Raw genomic sequence first — 27,979 nt, 5'->3', positions numbered from 1 at the left:
ATTGGAAAAGACCCTGATGCTGGGAAAGATTGAAGGCAGGAAAGGAAGGGGACGACAGAGGATGAGATAGTTGGATGGCATCACCGACTCGATGGACATGAGTTTGGGAAACTCCGGGAGTTGGTGATGGACAAGGAGGCCTGGTGTGCTGCAGTCCATGGGGTCACAACGAGTTGGACACGACTGAGCGACTGAACTGAACTGAATGTGTGTTCACGTGCATGTCAATGTCAGCGTGTGTGTCTGCCTGCGCCTGCGCCTGAGTCTGCATCTGCTGTGTCTATGACTGTGCCTGTGTCGGTGTGTATGATGGTGTCCATGTGTCTGACTATGTGTGTGTCTATGACTGTGTCTGTCCCTATGCATACGTGTATGTCCATGACTATGTCCATGTGGGTATAAATGTATATGTCTATGCATATGAGTGGATTTCCCTGGTGGCTCAGTGGTAAAGAATATGCCTGTCAATGCAACAGAGGTTCGATCCCTGGGTCAGGAAGATCCCCTGAAGAAGGAAATGGCAACCCACTCTAGTACTCTTGCCGAGAGAATTCCATGGTTAGAGGAACCTGGAAGGTTACAGTCCATGGAGTCACAAAGAGTTGGTCACAGCCTAGCAAGTGAACGATAACAAATGTGTAGGTCTATGACTATATTTATATGTATTTATATCTATTTATGACTATTTCCATGTATATATGAATGACAATGTCCATGTCTATGACTATGTCTATGTTTATGTCTATGTCTATATCTATGACTGTGTCTATATGTATGTATATAATATGTAACATGTCTATTCTTTAATAACAAGATAAAGCATAATATATATGTCTGCATAATCCAGTTTTATTTACCTATTAAAATCACACCTGTTTGTCTGAGTTAGGCTTAGAAGCTGTATTGTCACCAGCAGTGTTTTCACTGCTTGAAGTATCTGCAGCCGCCCAGTGAGCATAATGTGCTAGGTAGCATGATGCGTGATGACAGCTCAGAGGCGGGAACTTGGGCAGGGTGCCAGAAACGAGCCTGCAAGTGGGGCTCTCCCTCTCTCCCCCAGTGTGGAACGATGATTTAAAAAAATGTACTGCTGGGTCGTCTCACGAGACCTTGACGTGCACCGGTCCGTCAGCATTTTAAACAGTCAGGGTTTCTGTTCGAGGTCTCCCATGTCTACAGTCGCATGGGAAACAAAGAATTCCAGCTTTGTTTACCATGCCTCAAAGTCAAAAAGAACCTAACGTCAAAGGGACACAGGATCCTAGAGAGCAGCAAGCTCACCACCCAGGGTAACTAAGGGAGGGGAGAGACGGACTGGCTGTGACTCCCAACCCTCAAGCTAGGTGCTGAATTCGTCTCACTTCAGCTTGTTAGAATTCAGAGTGTCTTTTAAAAGTTAAGCCTTCTCGACTCCTAGGACATCAGCATGTCTGCAAAGAGGACTTCTTTTGTCAAAGAGCAAAGTATGCGTATCAATACTGCCTTTACTAGCAGTATAGGTTTGGGCCAATGACTTCACCTTTTTCATGCTGAGTTTTCCTATCTATAAAATGAGGGTGATGATAATACTGTGAAGACATGTAATTATGCTACCTCCTTGATAGGATTATTACCATATTTAAATAAGGCAAAACATATAAAGCAATTATAAGCATTCACTGGTTTTAGTTGCTGTCATTTCTCCTCACTCTAAGGATAGGAGAAAAGGGTTAATCCTAGATATTACTCTCCAGGGCTGCCCCTGCTGATGTTTGCATCTTTCTTGTCTCAATAGTTGCCTGAGTTACAACCCTAGGGTCTCCCCATGATATGAGTCATGAGGTGGGGCGCCTGCCTAGCCAGTCTATGGGCCAGAAGGAGCCTTTATCACTGCTTCTGCCACCATCCACATCCTTCACCTTGAAGTCCTTCACCTTCATCTTTGGAGTCCAGGGACCAAAGCTGTGTCCTCCTTTGTCCCATGTACCTCAGACAAATTTGCTTCTGCTTTAAAAGCCTTTCTGTTTTTGTTCAAGTGAACAAGAGTTGTGTCTGAATCTTTGTGACTCCATGGACTGCACCCTGCCAGGCTTCCCTATCCTCCACTATCTGCTGTAGTTTGCTCAAATTCATGTCCGTTGAATTGGTGATGCTGTCTAACCATCTCATCCTCTGCCACCACCCTTCTTTTGGCTTCAGTTTTTCCCAGAATCAAGGTCTTTTCCAATGAGTCAGCTCTTCACATCAGGTGGCCAATGTATTGAAGTTTCAGTGTCAGTTCTTCCAGTGAATAAACAGGGTGAATTTCCTTTAGGATTGACTGGTTTGATCTCCTTGCAGTCCAAGGGACTCTCAAGAGTCTTCTCCGGCATTGCAATTTGAAAGCATCAGCCTTCTCTATGGCCCGACTCTCACATCTGTACATGACCACTGGGGGGATAAAAAAAGAGTCTCTTTAGTTCCTCTTCACTTTTTTGCCATTAGAATGGTATCATCTGCATGTCTGAAGTTGTTGATATTGCTCCTGGCAATCTTGATTCCAGCTTATGATTCATCCAGCCTGGTATGTTGCATGATGTACTCTACATGTAAGCTAAATAAGCATGGTGACAATAGACATCCTTGTCATGCTCCTTTCCCACTTTGAACTTGTTCTCTTAGGAGGGTAGGAGTGAGAGTGAATGAGCGGCTTCTCTACTGCAGTGCGTCGTTCTTTCTGTGAACTTGGTTCTCCACGGAAGACTTTTATGTTCTGGAACCCAATACCATGGTACCTTAAACTTGCTTAAAAACAGGAGGGATGAGGTGGGGGTGTGGTGGGAGGGAGGCTCAAGAGGAGGGAACGCACGTATACTTACAGTGGATTCAGCTTGTTGTAGAGCAGACACCAGCAGACATTGTGAAGTGATTATCATCCAATTAAAATTAATTTAAAAAGAAAGAGAAAAACAGTTGACTACAGGAGCTCTTGGGATTCCACTATTGGTGTATAAGAGTGTCTGCTACAAGACATAAATACAGAAAGTTTGGCTGGAAGGAAACTGTTTTGAATGTCTCATGGTGTCTTATATGCAGTTTGTCAGGAAGTGACCCCTGCTATCCAGTTCTTGAGTAGGATTTCACATTCTATAAGCATAAATAAAAGGAGGTAGACCAGTGAAATATGTACTGATAATACCGGTAAGGTGGAAGGGAGAGGGAAGGGGAAAGTGCCTCAAATAATAGATTTCTGTTAAAGTTTATCGTTAGATCATAGAATATTAGACCTTAAATATCATGTAGGACAATCCCTTCAGTTTACTGGTGAGTGTTCCATGGCATGAAGACATTTTGTGGGTGACTCAGTTATCTCATGAATTAGTCTTCGACATAGTTTTACTACCCTGTTTCTCTAAACATGAACTTCCTCCACAATTTTGTAACCTTCCACTGATTGACACCCAGTCTACCACATAGCAGTTAGGTGTACTAAAATGAGAGCATGCATGTGAAATTATCTTATTTATCACCTGGCTCACTGATGACAAGATATTCCTCTCTCCCCGACTCCCTCCCTTCCTTCCTCCTAGTGCGTATTCGAGTTAGAAGGGCAGGAGGTCAACATAAGTATTGAATCAATCAGGTTTTATTCTCCTGTAGGAATTTAGAGTTTCTCATCTCTGCCAAATTCAGTTCATCTTAGCAATATTAGTAAGGTAGTTTTAGTTGGTTTTTAAGAGACTTTGAAAAATTTCCCTGTCCATCCATCTCCTTTGCTGTTTCCCCTTTTGTGAGGCCAGAAACTTTGTCCACTGGTCTCCTGGCACTTTCTGAATGTGGAAGAGAAGGGGGTGGTGTGTCTGGACTTACACAGTAACACTTATTATCCAGATGATTGAGAATGTCCTGTCCTGAAGTGAAGAATAAGAGTACTCTCTTGGACTTCCCTTGTGGTGCAGGGGATAAGAATCCATCTCCAATGCAGGGGATGTGGGTTTGATCCCTGATCTGGGAAGATTCTGCATGCTCCAAGCAACTGAAAGCCTGTGTGCCGCAGCTGCTGAAGCCTGAGCATCTAGAGCCAAAAGCCGTCACAGCGAGAAGCCAGCGCACTGCAGGCAGACCAGCGCCCGCCCCCTGCTCCGAGAGGAAGCCTGTGTGAAGCGGTGGAGACCCAGTACAACCAGGAATAAGTAAATGAATATATTTAAAAAAGAAAGAATCCTCTCTCCTGGACCTCCTAGGAATATCTTAAAAATGTTTTCTGCAGATATACTAACAATTAGCCTTTCAAAGGAAAAAAAGGTGGGGGGGGGGTGCTAGGCTTTGCCTTTTGTTTCTAAATGATTTCTGGAAAGCCTCGGTATCAGTCAGTTTATTGAGAGAAATCACTGATCTACTTCATCAAGATCATTGACGGGCCTGTTTCCCAGCAGGGTTCAGAAACATTCCCTCCCTTCCTACCCTTTTTCTTTTATTGATATTGAAGCTTTGATCTGTTTAGGGAATATGGGAGTAGATGGAAGACATCTGGCAATGTCATTTTCCAGCAGAGGTTGAGAATCTTATCCAAGGAAACTTCCTAGCCTGGTTTTGAACTGCTCATAGCTTCTCTCCAGGAGCAGCAATCTCAAGCAGGTGGAGCCAGATGTGGACATTTTTGTCCATATTTTATTCCTTCAGGGGATCTCCTTTCATCTTTAATCCAAACACAGTTTAATAATTTCTTCCATTCAGAGTGAGCCAGTGAACTGAAAAAAAAAAAAAAAACCTACAAATCCCCACTTTTGCCCTTCTCATTCAAGAGTAACATTTTTATGTTTAAATAGTAACTCAAAGGCACTGTATTATTTTTTGGAAACTATCATACTTTTGCTCAAACCTAATTTCCAAGGAACTGGATTAATGGACCAAGTTATGAAAATAAAGTTCCTTGTGAGGTTGGAATGGAGAGAGTCAGGAGGAAAGTAGACTAAAACAGGCAAAGAACACGAGACTGGAAAGCAGGATGGACATTTCCATTGTGGGGCTCAGTACGTGCTCTAGGCTTGTCTACTAGCTCTAAAGACAGATTATTGTATGAGAAATAATAAAAATGAGCTCGTAAACTGTGCTTGCAAAGGAGATACAAGTGTGAGTCTTCACCAATATTACTCAGAAAATGCAGCACAAACGTCCAAAGGTAGGTTTGTTGTTGTTCAGTCGCAAGTCGTGTCCAACTCTTTGGGACCCCGTGGACTGCAGCACACCAGGCTTGCCTGTCCCTCACTCTCTCCTGGAGTTTGCCCAAGAAAAAGGCTGGTCCCCGAAAGAAATCAGGCAGAGTCAAAACATAGCACATTTTAGCTAGAGAAATTGAAGTAGATATTGGAAATACACATGCTGGATACGTGCATTTTCTCCTAGATCATTGTACTCTCTGTCATGACCTGTATTGAAACTATTCTGGTGAGGTGTGTGACAAGCTGGAAACATTTGAGGAATTTCCTATTGTCATAGTTGTGAATTATGCTTTACACTCTAAGCCCCACAGCTGACTCCAGGCACTGCCCCGTGACCCGGCCTGGGGGATCTGCATTGGTTTCACATGGGAGTCGCTTGGTAGTGTCTGGCATCACACCCACACTGCATAAGACTTGCTTCTTTCCTTGCAGATCTTTTGAGGTCAAGGAGGACATCTGCTAAGCTTTCACATTCGTGCTGTATGGAAGGTGGCCCAGTTAATGCCCTCAGGGTCCCCGGGAACAATGGAGGACAAATCCCCAAGGATAAATGCATCCCTCCTCTGTGCCCAGGTGGACAGTAATGGAATATATTTCACAAATGTTCTCAGAAGACTCTAGAGAATCAAGCACCAACTGCATATAGTGATGGGCAGTTCAATTCACATCCTTGCATTTGCTTTCTCTGGGTTCCGAAGGTGTTAGTCTACACCTGCTGGGTGCTGTGACCCAAGCCAGTTTAGAATATAGTGAAGGAAGAGAAGAGAGATCAGACATTTCTTTTACTTCCTAAATAGCTTCATAGATGAGGCAAGCATTGGAAACAGGTAGGATAAAGACATTTGCAGGAAAATGAGGTTATTCTGACAGAGTCCACAGTATGGAAACTTGATGTAGCACAATCTTCTGGGTTATTTATGAGTACTTCTGTGTTCCTGGAGCACAGGTAGAATGATGTGGTGAAAGACAGAGCTGGAAGGACAGAAACCCTGACCATCTCAGCTCCTGTTTATAGACTGATTATGTTTAGTGCCACGTTGGGGGTTGTGCAGTGCCACTGCAAGAATTGACTGTGATGTCTACTTGAACTTCACAGCACCCAGCACAGAATCTTGGGGAAAGGTGACTCATCCAAATTCATCAGAACCAGTTCTTGTCTCTCAGTGTTAGAAGTATCCCACTCGCATGGGAGACACAAGGAAAGGGAGGAGGGATGTCAATATGAATCATTTGGGTCAATTTTTAAAATACAGAAAAATGAAAAAAAATGCAATGAATATTGTCTAAATAATTATTTTCAATGAACACAATTTAAAATTGAGCACTTAGTAACACAGTGAAAGAGTTAGCTAAGAAGAACTAGCTAAGAAGAGTTAGCTAAGAAGAATTGAATCCATGCTAATAAACTGCACATTTTTTTTGCAAATATCTAAACTAAGGCTGAGAATCCCTTGACCTGCAAGGATATCAAACCAGTCAATCCTAAAGGAAAGCAACCCTGAATATTTGTTGGACTGACTTTTGTTGAAGCTCCAATACTTTGGCCACCTGATACAAAGAGCTGCCTCATTGGAAAAGACCCTGATGCTGGCAAAGATTGAGGGCAGGAGGAGAAGAGCACAACAGAGGATGAGATGTTGAGATAGCCTCTCTGACTCCGTGGGCGTGAGTTTGAGCAAAGTCCACAACACTGAGCAGAGTTCCCTATGCTGTGCAGTAGGTCCTCACTGGTTATCCGTTTTAAATATAGCAGTGTGTATATCAGGACCCCTCCTTCAAGCTGATGATTTAACACCCCTTGCTGATATCTTTCATAATGATACTTACTGGCCTTTATTGAGTTAAACTTTTTTAGCTAACATACAGTGCATTTTGGCCTGTATTTATGCAGCTACACCAAGTGCGTAAGTAAAGTTTAGTGGTGGGTCTGACTGCACTACATAGAGCTTGTGAAATGCATGCCTAAGTTAGCTATTGACACTGTTAGCTGTTTTTATTCCATTTGACCATGGTAGAGAATTATCTAATACAGAGCTAAGACTTGTTGAATGCAAATAATTTGTAAACGCTGTGACTAACGTCTCCAAAATCCTTCTGCAGTTATCCTGGGGGTGGGTGTATACCCTCCGGAATGCATCTTCTCTCCTCAGTTGCTGATTTGGGTAGAGGAAATGAGCTTTCTGGGATAAGTGTGACCTGAATACGTTTCTTCATTGCCTAACAATCTCCTCCTCTTGGTTATTTCTTCCTTCCTTAATTAAGGAGTTTTCCTCAACAGCTAAAGCAGTGCTTAAAAACTTCACACCTACTGGCAATTTCCTCTATTACTATTTCAAACTCATACATGTTAGAAAATACACTCCTTCCAAATATAAACTTATATTTTTAATTATTGGATGAATGAGGGTATAATATGCATATAGCCCTCACATTTGATAATCACTTATGTGAACTAAAGTAAGATAAAGCATGAGAAAATCACTTTAAAAAGTAGCACGGAAATGCAAGCAACAGCTCTCATGACAGTCATAATCACTGATACAAGTTGGGGTTAAGGATGTATTTAAAATCGCTTATTTTTTTATTTTTGATGGGCCCACTATCTCCGTAGGTACTTTTGATATTTACATTCTCAAGTTTTAATGTTTCAGTATTAAGAGTAAGAATGAAAATAATGGTTAGAATCTAACAAACCTTCAGTGCTGCAGGAGAGCTTTTAGGGTTATGAAAGTGGTAACTTGAAGCCAGAATCCCAGTTCTCACAGCTCTGTTTCTTTAACACGCATGGAGCTGGGGTGACAGTTGTTTGTTTGTCCTCTTTTGAACTGGCAGGTTTAGAGATGATGGTATATAAATATCCTTGCTTTGACCTTACTTTGAAGACTTTAATAGAATATTAAAAACAGCTGACCTGAGCAAATGAGGAATAAAATCTAAGTGGAGGAGGCAACGGAAGTGAAAGTATCCAACTTCTATCACTGTGTACAGATGACTTTCCAGTGCTTCCCATCAGGGGTTCCGGGGCCGACAGACCCCACTTGCGCCATGTCAGAACAGTGGAGACATATCCTTGTATTTCTGGGTGACTCATAGAGATGGGGGTTAGAGCAGAGAGAGTATAGGTTTTGGAGTCAGACATCCTGAGTTCAAATCCCAGTTCCACCAGTGACTGCTGGCTGATTCTTTAAGCCCCTTACTTTGTGAGCCCCTGGTGCCTCTAGTTCTTCTGTTTCCCCTTTCTTCTCTAAGCTTCCTGTCGCTTTCACAGTGTTCTTTGCTTTGCCATGCACCCAGGACTTTGTGGCAGGTCACTCCAGCCACTCTTGTCTACACTGCCAGCATCTGTACCTGCTTGACCTTCTTCATTCAACCTGCAAACCCCAGCCCACCCACTCAGGCACTTTCTCAGTCCTGGGGTGCTTCCTGTAGCCAGAGGGAAGAATCCAGGCACGCTACATGCTCCAGAGCTTGCTGTTTCTCTTCTCTGCTCCCTGACACCAGCGGGATTCCCACCATCACCTGAAAATTCACCTTCATATTTCAGTGACTTCCCTCCCCCATTACTGACAGTAGGTTGCACTCCTCAACATTTGCTCTTCTTCCAAATTTCCTGTTCCTACTGCTTCACTTTCAGTTGATTGTCTTGAATTTGCTTGTTTAGATAGTATGGAGTTTTCAGGCAGAAACTCCTTAGCTTTCTGGGTAAGCACATGAAAAATTCTGTCTGAGCCACCTCAGCCTTTCAGCTGCCTCAGGGGGAGAGGTGGGCTAAGCCCTTCTTGATAGCATCTCCTTTTTCATTTTCCCTCCAGAACAATGCCCCCTATCCTTCCCCATCTCATATTTCCTCTCTTTTTCTACTGGTATTTCCTCCACACTCATCTTCACAGAAAGGATTCTCTCATCAGCCCTGTATTCTGCTATAGTTTCAGTCCTGTTTCTCCCTTCATGCTCAGAAGCAGAGTTGGCTTCCAGCCCAACAGACACATGAAAAGTTGTTCAACATCACTGATTATGAAAGAAATGTAAATCACAACTACAATGAGGTACCACCTCACACTGGTAAGAATAGCCATCATCAGAAAAATCTACAAACAATAAATGCTGGAGAGGGTGTCAAGGAAAGTGAACCCTCTTATAATGTTGCTAGGAATGTAAATTGATACAGCTGCTATGGAGAACAGTGTGGAGGTTTTTAAAAAACTAAAAACAGAAATACTATATGACCCAACAATCCCACTCCTGGGCATATACTCAGAAAAAAACATAATTCTAAGAGATATCTGTACCCCCATGTTCATTGCATCACTATTTACAATGGCCAGGACATGGAAGCAGCCTAAATGTCCATCAACAGAGAAGTGGAAAAAGAAAAGCTGGCACATATATACAGTGGAATATTGCTCAGTCATAGAGAGAAAGTGTGTCATTTGCAGATATGTGGATGGACCTAGAGACTGCCATACAGAATGAGTCAGAAAGAGAAAAACAGACAGAGTATATTAGCACATGTATGTGGAATCTAGAAAAATGGTATGAAAGAACCTATTTGCAAAGCAGAAATAGAGACGCAGACAGAGAACAAACACAGGGATGTCAGTGGGGAAAGGGAAGTGGCGTGAATTGGGAGGTTGAGATTGACGTGTATATTAACATGCCGCTGATACTGCGTATAGAACAGACGGCGATGAGAACATGCCCTTGTAGGCAGGGGCACTGTACTCAAAGCTCTGTGGCAACAAAGAGGGAATATACCATTATATACCAGTTATGTAACCATAACTGACTCACTTTGCTGTACAACAGAAAGTAGCACAACATTGTAAAGAAACTGTGCTCCAACAAAAATGTTAAAAAAGAAAGGTCTTTGGAGCCCAGAGAGGCGATAAGTTCCTGGAATGAAGAGGCCTGAGTCAGAGGCAGTCACAGCTTGCCGTTGTCTGAAACTGGCACTCTCTTCAGCCCTTTGCTTTGGGGCTATTAGCCCAATAACCTTTGTGTTTTGGGAATAGGGATCCAGTTTTGCCAAAAGTCTGTTTTTTTTCCCCTAAGAAAATCAGGAAATCTGAATCTCTTTTCTTTAGATTTTTATTTTATGTTTGAGTATAGTTGATTAACACTATTGTGTCAGTTTCTGGATTTCTATTAGAAATTTCTCAATGTTTAAAAGCACTTTACAGTCCTAATAAAAGTACATGTGTGGGCTGAATTTGGATTATTGACCCCAGTTTTAAACTCAGCCTACACTATCTTGGTATCTCATCTCATTTAATCAACTTATTGCAATCAGTTTTCTGTGTTTAACAGTCCTTAGAAACTGCTTTATATCACACTCCTCCAAGATTTATGTGCCCATGAATCTCCTGGGGATTCTGATAAAAGACAAGAACGAACTCAGATTCAATAAAATTGGAGAAAGGCTGAGTTTCACAAACTCTGCTGGCCCATAGAGCAGGGCTTCAGAGGACTCACTCATCTTTAGAGATTTATGTCCAGATAAGCCGTTTAAGCCTCTGCCCTCTCCCCACCTGGTGGCTCAGCTGGTAAAGAGTCTGCCTGCAATGCAGGAGACCTGGGTTCGATCCCTGGGTGGGGAAGATACCCTGGAGAAGGGAACAGCTACCCATTCCAGTGTTCTGGCCTGGAGGATTTCATGGACTATACAGTCCATGGGGTCACAAAGAGTCAGAAACGACTGAGCGACTTTCACTTTCACCTCTCCTTACCGTTAGAAGAGATGACCCTGTCTTTTTCAGCACACCTGCTGCATCTTGATCCAGCCTGTGTAGGTGACTGTAAGTCTCCATTTCGTTCACACGCCCACGTGCCCGTCTGCGGGTCTCTATGCTTCTCCATGGCAAGGGCCAAGTCTTACCTGCCCCCTCAAGCGCTCCTGCAGTGCTAGGAGCAGAGTAAGCACCTAGAACTCTGTCCCTCTGACTCATTAGACACCAGACAGTCCGTAGGAGTGTGCCTGCGTGTGTTTCATCTCTTGGGAATTAGTTTGCAATGTGGAGGGTTTGTTATGCTGAAAGACAGAGTTGCCTTAAAGTAGGTTCCCACAGGAGGACCTGGTGCCTTACTTTGAAAAATTTTTCTGCTCCATGTTCCAATTGGTCTCATAGTGTCATCTTTCCAATCTGTGTTGCCAATTAAAAAAAAAAAGAAAGAAACTAAGTTCCCTTACTTCTCTTTTGAGTGTTTTCAAGATTTCCCTTCCCTTCCAGTCATCTGGGAGCTGTGTGCTACCTCACTCTGGTTTGGCAGACGTCATTCGGGGTTTCTGCCTGAAAGGCAGCCTGCTAGACATTTGAAGAGACCTGCTCGTTTTCAGAAGAAAAGCACAGATGGCAGGGGATAGCAGCGCCTGGTAAAGGAGTGCGGAGCATGCTGTAGCCACAGGCGTGCTTCTTTTGGTGATGACAGGCTTAAGCCTGCCTCTTTTCACTCAGGGGGTTTAACACAGTGCTTTGAGGTTCAAAGGACCGAATTCTTGAACCTGCCTGACACCTGTCAATCAACCAATCATTGACTATTTACGAATAACTAAGCATGTGTCAAACACTGTGACAGATACCCAAAATGGTAAGATATGTGTTTATATAACTTCCGTAAGATACAGATACAGTATCTTACGGGAACCAATACTGATCTAAGGAAAAGGGATTAATATTTATTAGAGATTTAATATGTGTTATTCAAGGAGCTTTATAAACTTTATATTATTGATATTTCACAGCCACTCTGAAGGGTTGGCACATAGGTATCTTTAGCTCCACTCTGTAGCTGAAGAAATTGAAACACAGAGATGTTAAATAATTTGTTCAAGTTAAATAAGTAGTCTAGTCAGAATCTCAACACGGTTCTGACTGTCTCCAGAATCTGGAGATTTTCAATCACAACCGCTGGCAGGATCCTAATAAAACTTGGCAAGGAAAATTCAATAAAGTCTTTCATACCTTTCAGCTTCTTTCTGTGTTGGGTTTCAGAGGAATCTGGGCTTAGAAATGAGCTAGACTTCAGCTCTGGGAGAATCAAATTGCTTACTCTGGTGGTAGAGAAAAAGGTTGTTAAAAATAGGTTGAAGCCAAGAGATTTTGATCTTTGAAAACTGCATAATATTCTAGTGCTTCACAATCTTTGTCTATGTCCGAATCACCAGAGGGCTCACTAAGCACTGGTTTCCTCAGTGCCTCCCGCGAGAGCGACGAATGAGCAGGTGTGGACAGGGCACCAAGCTTGCTTCCCCGTCAGCTCACAGGTCCAGCTGGAGTTGCCCACTGGTGGATGCCATTTTGAGTAACACTGGATTTTATTTTATTTTTAAACTTTTAATTTTGTATTGGAGAATAGCTGATTAACCATGTTGTGATGGTTTCAGGTGGACAAAGGGACTCAGCCATACACATCCATGGATCTGTTCTCACCCAAACTCCCCTCCCGTCCAGGCCGCCACATGACAGTGAGCAGAGTTCCCCGTGCGGTGCGGTAGGTCCTTGCTGGTTATCCATTTTAGATACAGCAGTGTGTACATACTGATCCCAAATTCCCCAACTATCCCTTCTTAAAACGAATAACATTTATTTACGTGCTTTACTCAGTCATCAAGTAGTTTTTAAACTTGTGTTATGTGCCAAGTATCGTGCTGGATGGTGACCTCTAGTGCCCATTCTGGATAACTTACTGTTGGTTACTGATGCAGTGCCTAATTTCCCAGGAAACTAATAACATAATTAATACTTTCAGAGATCACCCATCAGCATTTTTACTTATGCTTGAAGTTTTTTCCTCCTTTCTTCCTTTAAACTGGATGTAAACTTGCTTTATCATAGGGTGAAACATTTTTAAAGATTTTGATAATGAACTTACTGAACTATTTTTTAGAAAAAATTTTGCTAATTTATTACTCAACAGCGACAGAACAGGATGTCTATTTTAATAAGCCTGCCTTACTTCCAGGTGTTACTGTTTCCATTTAGGTGTTTGTGTCTTCCTTACTGATTTTTGGAGTTCTTTTTCTATCAGTGATATGGATCTTTTAAAAAGCTTAATTTTTATAAACTTGGTATATATCTGTGCTAAGTGACCTTGATTTCCTGGAATACAAAGCAAAGAAAGAGTGGCAGGAATAATTTGCCTTCTTTGATAAACAAGTTACTAAATCATTTTTAAAACATGAACGCTTTGAGAATGTACTAACAAATATTAAATAAGCTTCAGTGGTCATCCCAATTTTTAGGTTGCTTCTTTTGTATCTGCAGTGCTTTGAATAGAAACTGGAAACACCTTTGCACAGAGCAGAACCCAGAAGTATCTCATTGACAGATGCAAACACGAGAAGTGTTCTTTCTGCTCACACTCAGTGGTGCAAGCAAACTGAAAGAGACAGCTGAAAATGGCACTAATATGTCACTGAGCTGTTTTGTATTCATAACTTTTCAATGATAGCACCTTTCTTAATGCAGTATTGATTCAGCCAAGAAATGTTATTCTATTACTTTCTTGAGCCATTGAATTAGGTTAAAGGACACTGTTATGGTTTTTACCTGGAGATGAAGAATTTTTATAAACTAGTATCTCTTAAATTTTTCTGAAGGTCACTGCCCAGAAATTTGACTATTGGTAGTCTTGTTACAAATCGGGGAGATGGCTGGGTTCGCTATCAGGTATCGTGGTATTTCAGACAGTACTGTAATGGGGGGACAATGCTTGGGAGGCTGAGAGCCTGCTGGTAACCTAGAATTAAAGAAGACATGTGCTAATTCTGTCCACTCACGAATTTGACTCATTTTCTAAAGCCACTGCCTGCGCGGCTGAGGGGGATCCCCGAGCTCAGAGCCACTGCTTCTTTAAAGGCCTGGGAAGGCAGGCTGTGATTTCTCCTTTTCCACCAGGTCTTACTTCTTCTGGATCCCATTCTTGGAAGTGTCAGAGATACATGAGAAATCTGTATTAATATGATAATAGCTCCTCAGAGGAAGATTGTGTTGGTTTGTGGGGGAAGGGCAAATGCACAAAATGATGTAAAATATTTATTCTGAGTTTTTAGCAAAATTTTCTTTCCTGTAATGGGATTGACCAGTTCTGGATAGTGTCAGGTCAGTTCCATAAGTGGGATTTCCTGATGTCTTATCCACACGGTTGGATACTCACCTGACTGACCATCAGAATAAGGGTGTATATGAACTGAGTCCTGTCCTTTTAAGGAAGGCCTCCTCCTCAACCTGAAGATTTTGCATTTATTAGATCTTCAAAAAGTAAGTACTTTTTATTTATTTTTTTAAGGGAAGCAATTCCCAAAGACTCAGGAGGCTTGTTGTATGTTGACTCATTGCCATACTTTGTTGCTGCGAGGATGATTTGTGATGCCTGCAGGTTATTTTCATAGCTTGACCCACCAGTTCCCTGTGGGTGGCGAACAGTGATCTCTTTCCGCTCATCTTTGCTGGTTTACCCACCTCCAATATTGATAGGGCGATAGAACGTAGATGTGTTTCTGGAGACATTTTCACAAACGGGGGCCCCTCTGTAAATCAGAGGCCCCCTCTGTGCCCAAACTTTCAGGCTCTTCAGGAAGACTCTGCTTCACCAAAACAATTCTTGATGATGTTTTCATTTAGTGTAACTCTTCTTGGTGTTAAATCTTAAGATAAGACCTCAGAGAGAAGTTATTCATCAACTTTTTAGGAGATATTGGTACCTTTGTATGAATCAGTTTTCAAAACCTTTTCCTGAAGAAAAGTTGACGAAGGCTGAGAAGATCCTTCACGACCCTGTGACCTGTGGTCAGGCGGGGCGTCCACGGCTGTGGAGGAGAAGGCACACTGTGATACTCGGAGGAGGGAGACAGTGGTCAGACCTGGACACACGCTTCACTGCGATGGCGCAGGTAGCAGTGCAGATGAATAGCAGTGCCCAGGACGGCTGGTTCGTGGTTTCGCTTTCTCTCTCTCTGTCATCTGCGAGGCTTGAGGCATGTCGCTGGGGCTCTGTCTCCACTTACTCAGCTCACAGGCTGAGCAGCTATTTATGTGACGGCCCTTCTTCTGCCTTCACGTACCCTCTTTCTGGGCTTCCCTGGTAACTCAGCTCGTAAAGAATCTGCCTGCAATGCAAGAGACTCTGGTTTGATTCCTGGGTTGGGAAGTTCTCCTGGGGAAGGGCTAGGCTACCCACTCCGGTATCCGTGCCTGGAGAATCCCCAAGGACAGAGGAGCGTGGGGCTACAGCCCGTGGGGTCTCAAAGTCAGACACGACCAAGCGACTAATCACAGCGCCCTCTTTGCCAGCTCCATGCTGTTTCCAAATGTATGGGCTGGTCAAAACTTTCTTCTGGGTTTTTCTCTACGGACTTACAGAAAACCCAAATGAAACTTTTGGTTAATCCAATAGTTTTCTAGAACTGCTTCCTCACTAAAAACTTTAGTGGGTTTCCTGGCCCAGAGTGCCTCCTCCGTCTACCGTGGTTTCACCTTCCTTTCCAGATCCATCACTGCTCCTCTCATCTGACTGCTCCAACCTATAATGACCTCCTCCCAAATCTGACAGTGTTCTCAAATGGCGTGTTTCAGATTATGCGGTTATTCCGTAAGTGGAGAGTTGTTCTGTCACAGGTCGGTCTTAATGCCTCATGTAAACTCCAGGTTTCTTAGGACGAGGGAGGCATTTCATATGTTAATATAATTCCTTTCTTATTTAACAACTGGTGGATACACTGTTTATGGGTCCCTCTTACTATGGAGATGCTATTTTGAAAATAGTAAACCAATATAGATTTCATACTTTCCAAATTATGGTCTAAAGGAAGTTCCCTTTGCATACAAATAAGGAAGATCCTTATGGCTACCGAGCAGTGGCTGAGGTGGAGGAAGTCAGTTCAGAGTGGGTGAGACTGAGATGAGAATGCCATCAAGGAGGAGGGCCTGGGGATCCCATCTCCTCTACCTGTGAGAGTCAGTGTTCTTGGAACACTGATCCACCAAAGTATCTTCTGCAAGGTCTGTGGACAGGGAGAGAATGTCAAGTGCTAATAATTTCCTAAATTATTATGCTAGGTTCATACAATAGCTATTGATAGGCAGTGCTGTCATTATCAGTTCAGTTCAGTTGCTCAGTCATGTCTGACTCTTTGTGACCCCATGGACTGCAGCATGCCAGGCCTCCCTGTCCATCACCAATTCCCAGGTCTTACTCAAACTCATGTCCATCAAGTCGGTGATGCCATCCAACCATCTCATCCTCTGTCGTCCACTTCTCCTCCTGCCTTCAATCTTTCCCAGCATCAGAGTCTTTTCAAATGAGTTAGTTCTTTGCATCAGGTGGCCAAAGTATTGGAGTTTCAGCTTCAGCATCAGTCCTTCCAATGAACACTCAGGACTGATTTCCTCTAGGATGGACTGGTTGGATCTCCTTGCAGTCGAAGGGACTCTCAAGAGTCTTTTCCAACACCATAGTTCGTTATCATTCTATCATTATCATTCTGTTGCAAAAGTTCCCTAACTTCCATAGTCCTTTTTTTTTAACTGAAGTATAGTTTATTTTACTTACTTCATCTGACTTACTTCACTTAGTACGATCATCTCTAGGCCCATCCGTGTTGCTGCAAATGGCATTATTTCATTATTTTTTATGGCTGAATAATATTCCATTGTGTGTATTGGATTGCCCAAAAGGTTCCTCTGGGCTTTCTCATAAGATCCTACAGACAAATTCAAATGAAAGTATTGGCCAACTCAATCTGTATCACATCTTTGTCCATTCATCTGTCAGCAGACATTTAGGTTGCTTCCATGTCTTACAGTCTATTTTTCTTTAATTCACAATTTATTTAGTAGTGCATTGAAAAATTTCCAAGTTTTATTTTGACTGGCTTTTTATTATTAATTTATAATTTAATCATGACAAATTTCATGATTAAATGATATAATTATCCTAAAATATTTTCAGAATTCCTTTGAGACATAAGAAATAGGTAATTTTATAATTTTTCCATGTATATTTGAAAGGGTATATTTTCTTGGTATATGTTTGTGTATACAGATAAATACACACACACCTCCTCAAACATAGTGAACTTGGTGATTTTGTTGTTTAACCTTCAACATGCTTACTATTTTTAAAAAATTTGAACAGTGATCTTCTGATTGATCTGTATTAAATTCTCCCAAAATATTTTGGATGTGTCAGTTTTCTTTGCAATTATGTCAGTTTAAAAAGTATATTTCTAATTCTGGTTTTAGGTACATATATTGATTATTATATCTTATCTATTATTCTTGTCATTAGGTAATGTTCCCCCTACATCCCTATCAATAATTTTTTCTTACATTCTGTTTTGTTTGCTGTTACTGTTGTCCCACCATCTTTGTTTTGGTTATTATTTGTAAGGTGTATTTTTCTATTCTTCATTTTCACATTTTCTGCGTTTTGTTTTCAGTGTGGTTCTTTAAAGCAGCATAAGACTGTGTTAAAACTTTAATGTGATATTTCCATTTTAATAGATCTATTATTAGGTTACATTTCTTTCTTTTTTAAATTTGTTTCAATAATTGATAGTTTTGTACCTTTTGTGCTTTCTGCTTAAGCTCTTTTCTTTTTGTTGGATGTTATTTTGCCCTTATTTTCTGCTTTTGATTGAATTAAAATATTTTCTGTGTTTTTATATTATTTATTCTCTGCTGGTTTGGAAGCTCTCTGTTTTATTTCTATAATATTAGCAATTACTCTTAAATTTATATATACATACTTAACTATATATAGTATGTATGTGGCATTTATATGTGTTTATATAGATATATATTTATTTTTATGAATTATATAAGTTATAGTTTCTGAACATTAAAAAATACTTTGTTATTTATTTTATATCCTTTCTCTTTTTGTTTTTATTGACCAGTACCTTAGTATAACTAAACAAAATAAAAACCTACAGCTATTAGTTATCACTTTATACAGTTAACAGTTCAGTTTATTAATATGTTTTGTCAGTTTCTGTGTCCACCATTTGATGTTGCCTTGACCAGCCACCTGAGCTGTCAATCTAAGTCACATCTAAAAGTATTGTCAGCTTGATTTTTCTACTTAGTGGTCATATTGAAGAAAATTATAGATCCAGTCATCATAACCTTTATGTTTGAATTTGACAGTTTTTTTATCTTTTTCTGAGATATTTTGTCTGTCATTGTTGTGTGTTTGGAGTAAAATCTTTGCATCAATGTGTGAATGGTCTATGTCATCATGAGTAGAAAACACAGCTGTCTAATTTAAACATGTTTGCTTGGTACTGAAAACTTTGCATTGAGATCTATAAAAAAATCTAAGTCGCAAATCTAAGACACATTAAAAAGGAGGCCAAATTTATGTCTTAATTTCCTCCTTTGTTATCAACTCAAAGAACTTGAAAGTGAGCAGGTGGTCATCTTAATGAAAGGAAAATGTGAATGTTCTGATTAGTTAGCTCTTAAGTGGATCATCTCATTAACAGGAACAGTTTTTCTTTCTTTCCTTTTTTTTTTTCAATCTAAACTTTGTTTCTCCCTACTACTGCTTTCAGTATTTAAGGCTAGATTTGACCATTTTTAATAATCAGAACCACCGTAATAATGGCATTTTCTATCTGGGTTACAATGAAAGCAATCAAGGATAAGCTCGACTGAAGATCTCACATAATTAATCACTTCTCTTATTGTTATCTCTTCTTAAAAGTGTTTTGAAAAATAATAATCTATATTAATAGAACATCTTTCAAAGGAGAGGAAATGAAAGAATATCAATTTATATTCTAATACTGAATATCATGAAACATTTCACCATTTTATTCAGGGAACCATCTGGAACTATTAGATTCATTTTTCAATTCGCACTTTTGGGGGGATGTCGTTATCTGTTGCCACATACAATAACAGAAATGTACTCATCCTGTCAGCTACCTACTTCCATTTGAGCAGCTGCAAATTTGATAGCAGTCCTGGTGAAGGACTGTAATAGGAATATGATTTGACCTTGTTTTATGAATTATATGTGCTTTATATAATGACGGGGATAATGAATATTTATATATTTAATCATGATATTAATCTATTAGAACTTCAGAGAGGTGTACCTAAAAAATGGGCTCCAACACTAATAAAACCCCACACATGAAAATCTAAATAATCAGGGCAAATAGTAAGATACATTTGTCAAAGTATTGCCTGAGAGCATTTATTTCTCCTTTCAGCACCTATAAGAAGCTAGTCAGATGGATAATTAGGCCATAAAATTTTTGTACATTTGCTTATTCAAAGAGACCAGTCAGTTCATGTCCTTTTCTATTGGGAGTTCTTGGTGGTTCAAGGGACTTGGAAGTTTAAGCTTTACCCTGGTAAAGTCTTTGATTTCAGGCAAACATCTTTGAAGGACCACTGATCCAAAGCAGAAGAAGACCAAAATCAAGGAGCTGTTAATGCTCAAATTGCGATAATCTTGTATTCAATGATAATCATTAAAAACGTACAACCTAAGAAACTAAAAATCAAGTCTGATTAACAAAGACAACTTCCCCCCAGAGTTCGTGTTATCTATTAGAGAGCTGTTGGACTTGGTGATGGAGGCCAGCAGGACGTGTTTTCTGATGGACTCACCTGAAGATGACTCTAGGTTTCCTCTCCAATGTGTGTTTGACTTCTGGTCAAAGTTATTGAAGAAGGGAGAAAAAGAGCAAAGCAAGTTGTCCTTCTCTAATTTGTAAGTTAGATATTAGATTTGTCTGAAATATGTAAGGGACCAAGCAGACATGACCTTCTTCAAATCACTTCTTTTTTTTTTTTCTATTTTGTATTTTCTATTTTGCATTTTGTAGGAAGTAGGAGGAAGACGTTGGATAGAGGTTTGAGTAACTAAAATCTTGGGATGAAACTCTGTCTTAAGGGACTGCAGTTGCCCTTGAAATAATACCGGTTGTTTAAGACAAAGTCCCTGGCTTCAGGCAAAACCAATTTTTTTTTTTTTTTTTTTTCAAAACTAATCTTTGGAGCTGCAGTGAGTATGAGGACCAACAGACTGGTTCCAAATAGGAAAAGGAGTACATCAAGGCTATATATTGTCACCCTGCTTATTTAACTTATATGCAGAGTACATCATGAGAAACGCTGGGCTGGAAGAAGCACAAGCTGGAATCAAGATTGCCGGGAAAAATATCAATAACCTCAGATATGCAGATGACACCATCCTTATGGCAGAGAGTGAAGAGGAACTGAAAAGCCTCTTGATGAAAGTGAAAGAGGAGAGTGAAAAAGTTGGCTTAAAGCTCAACATTCAGAAAACTAAGATCTTGGCATTCGGTCCCATCACTTCATGGCAAATAGATGGGGAAACAATGGAAGCAGTGTCAGACTTTATTTTGGGGGGCTCCAAAATCACTGCAGATGGTGATTGCAATCATGAAATTAAAAGACGCTTACTCCTTGGAAGGAAAGTTATGACCAACCTAGACAGCATATTAAAAAGCAGAGATATTACTTTGCCAACAAAGGTCCATCTAGTCAAGGCTAGGGTTTTTCCAGTGGTCATGTATGGATGTGAGAATTGGACTGTGAAGAAAGCTGAGCACCAAAAAATTGATGCTTTTGTACCATGGTGTTGGAGAAGACTCTTAGTCCTTTGGACTGCAAGGAGATCGACGCAATCCATCCTAAAGGAGATCAGTCCTGGGTGTTCATTGCAAGGACTGATGCTGAAGCTGAAACTCCAGTACTTTGGCCACCTCATGCAAAGAGTTGACTCATTGGAAAAGACCCTGATGCTGGGAGGGATTGGGGGCAGGAGGAGAAGGGGATGGCAGAGGATGAGATGCCTGGATGGCATCACAGACTCGATGAGCATGAGTTTGAGTAAACTCCGGGAGTTGGTGATGGACAGGGAGGCCTGGTGTGCTGCGATTCACAGGGTCACAAACAGTTGGACACGACTGAGCAACTGAACTGAACTGAACTGAGTATGAGGAGTGTGGGAGATGAGAAGGGGGGATGTGCACCCCATAATCTTACAACCCGTAGGGAAAACATTCTTTTTCCTGGCTGCTCTGTTTAAGATCAACTGTGGATGTGTGTTGGTGAACTAGATCAACTCACTGTTGCACCCGCATGTAAGACATTATGGAGCTAAGAACTGAAAGATGAATAATGTTTATAAAATCACCATTGGTAAGAAAGATGCTTTTTTTAAAAAATATTTTATTCAAGTACAGTTGATTTACAATGTTGTGCTAACTTCACAAGTGTACAGAAAAGTGATTCAGTTATATCTGTCCATCTACATATACATACACATTCTTTTTCATTTTCTTTCCATGATGGTTTATCACAGGATATTAAACATAGTTCTCTGTGCTGTGCAGTAGGACCTTGTTTATTCATTGCATAAATGAATGAATAAGTAAATACTAAACACGTATGCTAATCCCAAACTCCCAGTCCATCCCCCACTCAACCCCCTTTCCCCTTAACCACAAGTCTGTTTTCTATGTCTGCGGGTCTGTTCCTGTTTTATAAGTAAGTTCATTTGTGCTGTATTTTAGAGTTCATGTATAAGTGATACTATTAATATTTGATATTTGTCATTTTCTGACAGACGTCACTTGGTATAAGCATCTCCAGGCCCATCCATGTTGCTGCACATGGCATTATTTCATTCTTCTTCATGGCTGAGTAATATTCCATCACATATATGGTTTGCACCTTCTTTATTTATTCATCTCTCAGTGGACATTGAGGTTGAAGAAACATTCCATCTTGTTGCATTCAGCAGTCCATGGTGGAAACTTCCTTTTGTGTGTGTGTTCATCTCCGTTGCTTGGACTGTTTGCTTAGTTTTATGCTCTCCAGCCCTTGTTTAACTATTCAGATCTCTGTTTCTCTGATGTTCCTCTGGTATTCGTCTTAGCTGGCTCTTGGACTCAGGTTATTATTTATTAAATCTCCAGGGTGTACTCTGTACCCTCCTGCCTTCACCTCTTCTTTGTCCCCACATTCCACCCCCATCTTCAGCTTTTGAACAAGTACTGGCAGTACATAGTGACTCATGATAGCAGAGAAAAAATATCTGACATCTTCATGAAATTCTAATTAATGACTCCGTCACTTATTGTTCTCCAATCCCGTACTTCTTAGCATCAAAATTTTAGTGCTCAAAAGGAAAAACATCATTTAAATGGTCCTCTTTTCAGAGTTGTCTTAACAAGACATGTACCATTTTTGTGACTGTGAGTTATAAATGAATTTCTTATTTCTGGAGATATTTGAGCAGAAGTACGTGACCTTCCATCAGGGATGATGTAGAGAAGACTTTTAGCACAAAAGAAGATTTGAGTTTGATCACCTGTCGTTGAATCATATGTGAACCATGTTCCCCTTTATCTTCAGCTTGGACTGCCAACTTTGAAACTACAGAGAGCTCTAATTGCTTCAGGTCATGCTTAGTTGATAGTGTACAACTTGCAGTGTTCTGTGCTCTTTCTTCCAAATCCTCCTACCAAGGGAGTTTTGTCTTTTGAGCCCCTTAAACCAAAACTACTGCTCTAGCCTCAGACTGTGTTCCCTGCATCCACGCCTTGCACGCCTTGCACTGAGTCCTGTCATAGGAGGCAGGATCGAAACATGCCACTCACTAAATGATTTGCCCCAAAAGACAGAGACAGTTAACTGCTGAATCAGGATTTGATTATAAGGTAGTTTATTTCCAGATGTTAATTGCTACATTAGTCTGCTCGGCAGTAGTGATATGTTTTACTCATAGGATTCATATGCAGTTAAATAAAATAATGCATGTACAACCCTTAGCATTAATTGCTGGCATAAATTAAATGCACCCCTCCAAAAAAAAAACCCAAAACAAAGAAACAAAACAAAACAACAGCAACAGCAAATGCGTAACTCATGTAAGTCACTTCTGTTCTCCATATCAAAACTTCAATGCATCTCTTGATATTTGGGTTAAAATAGAAGCTCCCACCATGGTCTATGGGCTTCCCTGGTGGCTCAGAAGGTAAAGAATCTGCCTGCAATGTGGGACACCTGGGTTTGATCCCTGGGCTGGGAAGATCCCCTGAAGAAGGGCATGGCAACCCACTCCAGTGTTCTTGCCTAGAAAGTCCCATGGACAGAGGCGCCTGGTGGGCTACAGTCCGTGGGGTCACACAGAGTCAGACGCGACTGAGTGGCTAACCGCAAGCACCATGGTCTAGAATAGGAGGTAGCACGTTTTCTCCGTAAAGGATTATAGGAAGTAAATATTTCAGGCTTTGAGAGTTAAGAGGATGTTATGTAGATACTTCTATTACTATTCAAAATGTATTGTTCGAAAACATAGAACCATTCTCAGCGGGTGGGGCCGCAGAACCAGGGAGCACTCCGGGTTTGGCCAGTGGGCATTGCTTCACTGTCCCTGGGCTCAGCTCAGTTCAGCTCAGTCCCTCAGTCGTGTCCGACTCTTTGTGACCCCATGAATCGCAGCGTGCCAGGCCTCCCTGTCCATCACCAACTCCCTGTTAGAAGACCCTTAATTCTTAGTCTGCTTTTAAAATTTATTTTCAGTTGGAGAATAACTGCTTTAGAGCACTGTTCGGTCTCTGGTGAACAGCAATGGGAACCAGCTGTTGAGTACACGACTTGCCTGCCTCCTCCTAATGTTTCCCTCTTTCTTACCGTCAGCAGACCTCCTAGCCTTTTTTTGTCTGATTATTAAGCATCCCAAGGTCACTCTCCACGCAGGCCTCCTGCACCTACTTGTGTTCATGCCCAGGTAACCCCGGCCCTGGTTCTCTGACAGGTGCCTCTGCCTCCCCGTCTTCTCACCTGGGAGATGTCACCCCCTTAGGGAGGTGACCTCAAGGGATGTTGCCCCGCCCCCCCACACCACCCCACCCCAGCCCGGTAGCTTTCCACCTCATCCTGTATCACAGCCACAGGTCTGGGACTGCACCTGTCACTCTCAGATTAGCCTGTTTGTTAGTATATTTACTGATTTATTGTCTTTCCTCCCACTGGAATGTGATCAGCATGAGAGAGACGGCTATTCTTGACTTATTCTTTACTATGATTTTGTTGATTTTGGTTTCCAGCTCTGGATATTACAATACATCATCTCCTCGGAAACAGTGGAGTAGTCTAAAACTTAAAATTCTGGACAGTGCACTTTTTGGTTTTAGAATATTACTCTCAAATATTTAAGTTATAATAATTTTTGCAGGTACATTTTCTCGCTCACATTATATCATTCCTTGAACATCAAAATGTATGCAGATTGGGCTTCCCTGGCAGTGCAGTGGTTAAGAATCTGCCTTGCAATGCCAAGGGCACCAGTTCAATCCCTGGTCCAGGAAGATCCCACATATTGTGGGCCAGCTAAGCCTGTGTGCCACACCTGCTGAATCCTGCCCACCCTGTGGCCTGCGCCCTGGGGCCTGCACCCGGGGGCCTGCACCCGGGGGTCTGCAGTGAGCACCCAGTGCCCTGCAGTGAGAGAGAGCCCAGTGCAGCAGTGAAGCCCAGCACGGCCACAAAGACCCACAGGGCCAAAAAGAAAATAAACCAATCAACATTTGTTTTAAAGATGGCATTCTATCAAAAATGTATGTAGCTTTAAATAGTCATAGTACATTACCCTTTTGGATGTCCACTATGATGCATAGCCATCTTTATGCAAAGCCCACTATCTTCAGGGCTGAATTTGATTGTATTTTATATAATGTACTTAATAGTTACTATTTGTGTTTTGAATTGCCATCCATTTGCCCTTCATTTTTAAAAGATGCTTCTTTCTTTTTGTCTGAATCCTGTGTGTGTGTGTGTGTGTGTGTGTGTGTGTGTGTGTAATATAAAATTCTAACAAAGGATTTCCAATAATTTATACAGGTATAGAGTTGTCAAATAAAACCTTAGAAAGCAGTGAAGGGGACAGCAGAAGGGTGGGTCTCTCTGGTATTTGTGTGATAAAAAATTCATGTTTAGCTGAAAAGTGAAGATAAAGAACACACAGAGACCTATGTATAAAGGTGTTTATGGAAACATTTGGTTATGATAGCCAAAGTGTGTAAAGAATCTCAAGTGTCTGTCATTAAGAGATTGATTTTATTTTATTTTTTTTAATTTTAAGAGATTATATATGGTACAAATATACAATATGGTACATTGAATGATGTTGAAGATCTTTACTATTAATGTCCAAAAAATGTCCACTACATGTTATGAAGAATATAAACAAATCATGTGCAGTACACTTACCATGATCTTGTTTTAGTGAGATATATATATATATATATATATATATACCACCAAGCCCAGTATAATCGTTGCTGACATGCTAGAGTAGGAGTATAATCTTTGAGATATTTTTCCCTTTTACATACATATGCCTGAAAAATATCTGAAAGATTAGTCTCATACTTCAGCATGTTAATGATGATTATACTGGACTTGGTAGCATTGCTGTTATTTAGTCTCTAAGGCGTGTCTGACTCTTTTTCAACCCTGTGGACTGTAGTCACCAGGCTTCTCTCTTCGTGGCATTCCCCAGGCAGTAATACCAGAGTGGGCTGTTGATCCCTTCTTCAGGGGGCTCTGCTGACCCAGAGTTCAACCCGTGTCTCTTGCCTTGGCAGGCAGATTCTTCACCACTGAGCCACCTGGGGAGACTTGGTGCTATTAGAGAGGCTGTTTATTATAATACCATTTTTTATAAAACCAGTTACTACTTTTAGTAATAGAAATAGGAAAGACATATAAATATGTGATATTTATAACATTTATATGCATAGAAAATGAAATGTTCTGTCAGTTAAGTCCAAATTCCTATCTACTCTGTTTTATTCTATTTCCAGATGCAAGCTGTAGGATTGCCCTGTGGTTTGTGAAGGAATAAATCGGGGTGTGTATTTAGCCAGTTTTACTAAAATCAATCCTTAGCTTATGTAAGGAAGGTGATTCATGTGTTTTAAAAAACTGTGCTTGATTTTGGGAAGTACTCTAGTGGCTAAATTAAATTTCAGTAATTTTTCCTACACTGCGTTCTCTGTGAACTTAAGAGTTGTTCAGGCCGTGGTTTTGTCTTATGTATTTACTAGTATCATGTTGATTCATAGCCACAAATGTAGGTTACTGGATGAAGGCTTTCCTTTTCTTACCATAACTCACTCTTTCTTGTGTCTAACTGTAATACTTTTCAATACAGTGTATTCAGTCATGTTTCAGGAGAGAAATCTCGCTCTGATTTATACACACATCCATTTCTGTTGTCACTCAAATACTGAAATATCTATCTATTGCTCCATTTCAGGTTTTATTAATCTTTTTAAAAAACTCCATTCAGTGGAATTCTCCACTACCTGCACATATAAATGGTATTGGATGCTTGATACTCTAGAAGTGTCTTCCACAAGGTTAGAAACCTTAAGCGGGGTCAAGGAGGGGAGCAGTCAAGTGGGGCAAAGGCAGATGAGACAGACGGCCGCAGCAATGTGCCGTGCTTTTTCCTGACTCTGTTATATTATTTCTTTTACTTTCATGAGATTTTACTTTTACTTTTATGAGATTTTTATTTGCCTTTCATCGCTATGTATTTCTATATAAATATGGTATTTTGATGGGGTGGTTTCTTTTCTATTTTAGTAGAAAGTCTCATTTTTGGTTTAATCACTATAGTAAAAATGTCGTGTGTTTATCATCCCTTCAGATATGAGAACATGATTTTCTTTCATTAAAATATAATTTTTGTACTTATAAATTATTTTTATGAGAATAAACAAGTCTATACATTGGTAGAAATGCCTTGAGCAACTGAAAACAGAGGCTTTCTTTTTAAGCTGAAAGACTGGTTTTATTGACAGAAAAGGAGAGTGAGAGAATAGGGAGAGAGTACCTGAGGAATAACAAAGGATGGGAGAAGGAAAAGTTCAAGTGTGTTTCCGGTAGAGACTGAGGCTGGTCGTAACTTAAGAAGCAGAATTAATCTCTCCTGAGCCATCATTGGGTGGCTGTTAATTAAATGATACCACATCTTCTTATCTTCAGACTTTCATAGCTCTACAGCTAAACGCTGAACTTGCTTTTTCAACAGATAAGATTTTCCTTTGGCAGTTACCGGTAACTTTCAATGAAAGCCTAAAGCTTCCACTGCTTTAAAGTTCTCTTTGTATTCACTTGCCAAGCAAATAAAAGTTGCTTAATTTTGCTGACTGAAATTAGTTAAGCAGGAATGGAAAAGATTAGGAGCTGTCTTTTACTCTCTCTTCTCTCCAGATTCAAAGGAGTAGGACCTGAAAGCTTGTACATTACTCTGCGAGAAGTTTCAAGCCAGAGCCCCTTGACATATTTTCTTGATGATTACATTTTCGGGGTTTGTTTCTGTTTTCTGCCTGATTGGCTGTTTATTTAATGTTGCCTTTTTCTCTATTTTCTTCCCCATATGGACCGACGATCATGTATTTAGTAAATTTAGTATTTAGTAAATGCTTTACAGCATTCTGATGTAATTTATCAGTAGGTCACTGGAATCCTGTCTCCTCCAGGACTGAGAGGCAGGATGCCCTGGTGTCAGGTCAGCTCTGCTGGTTCCCTCTGAGCATCTGGAATCCCGTCTGGGGACCCGAGGCACAGGCGTGGGGGGCATGTGATCCTTCGAGAGAAGGGGGGAAGGAGGATTGCGATGGCTGTGTTTGCTTCCTCTCTGTTTAGTAGAGAAACTGGAATCCACACTCAGGACTGAGAAACATGTGTCCCTCTTCAATCCAGTGACCTTGAAGGACATGCAGTATATCCTTATACTTG

The sequence above is a fragment of the Odocoileus virginianus genome, chromosome 32 (genome assembly GCF_023699985.2).
Source record: "Odocoileus virginianus isolate 20LAN1187 ecotype Illinois chromosome 32, Ovbor_1.2, whole genome shotgun sequence".
NCBI lineage: Eukaryota > Metazoa > Chordata > Mammalia > Artiodactyla > Cervidae > Odocoileus > Odocoileus virginianus.
The sequence above is the reverse complement of the archived record's forward strand: the minus strand, read 5'-3'. Positions refer to the sequence as shown.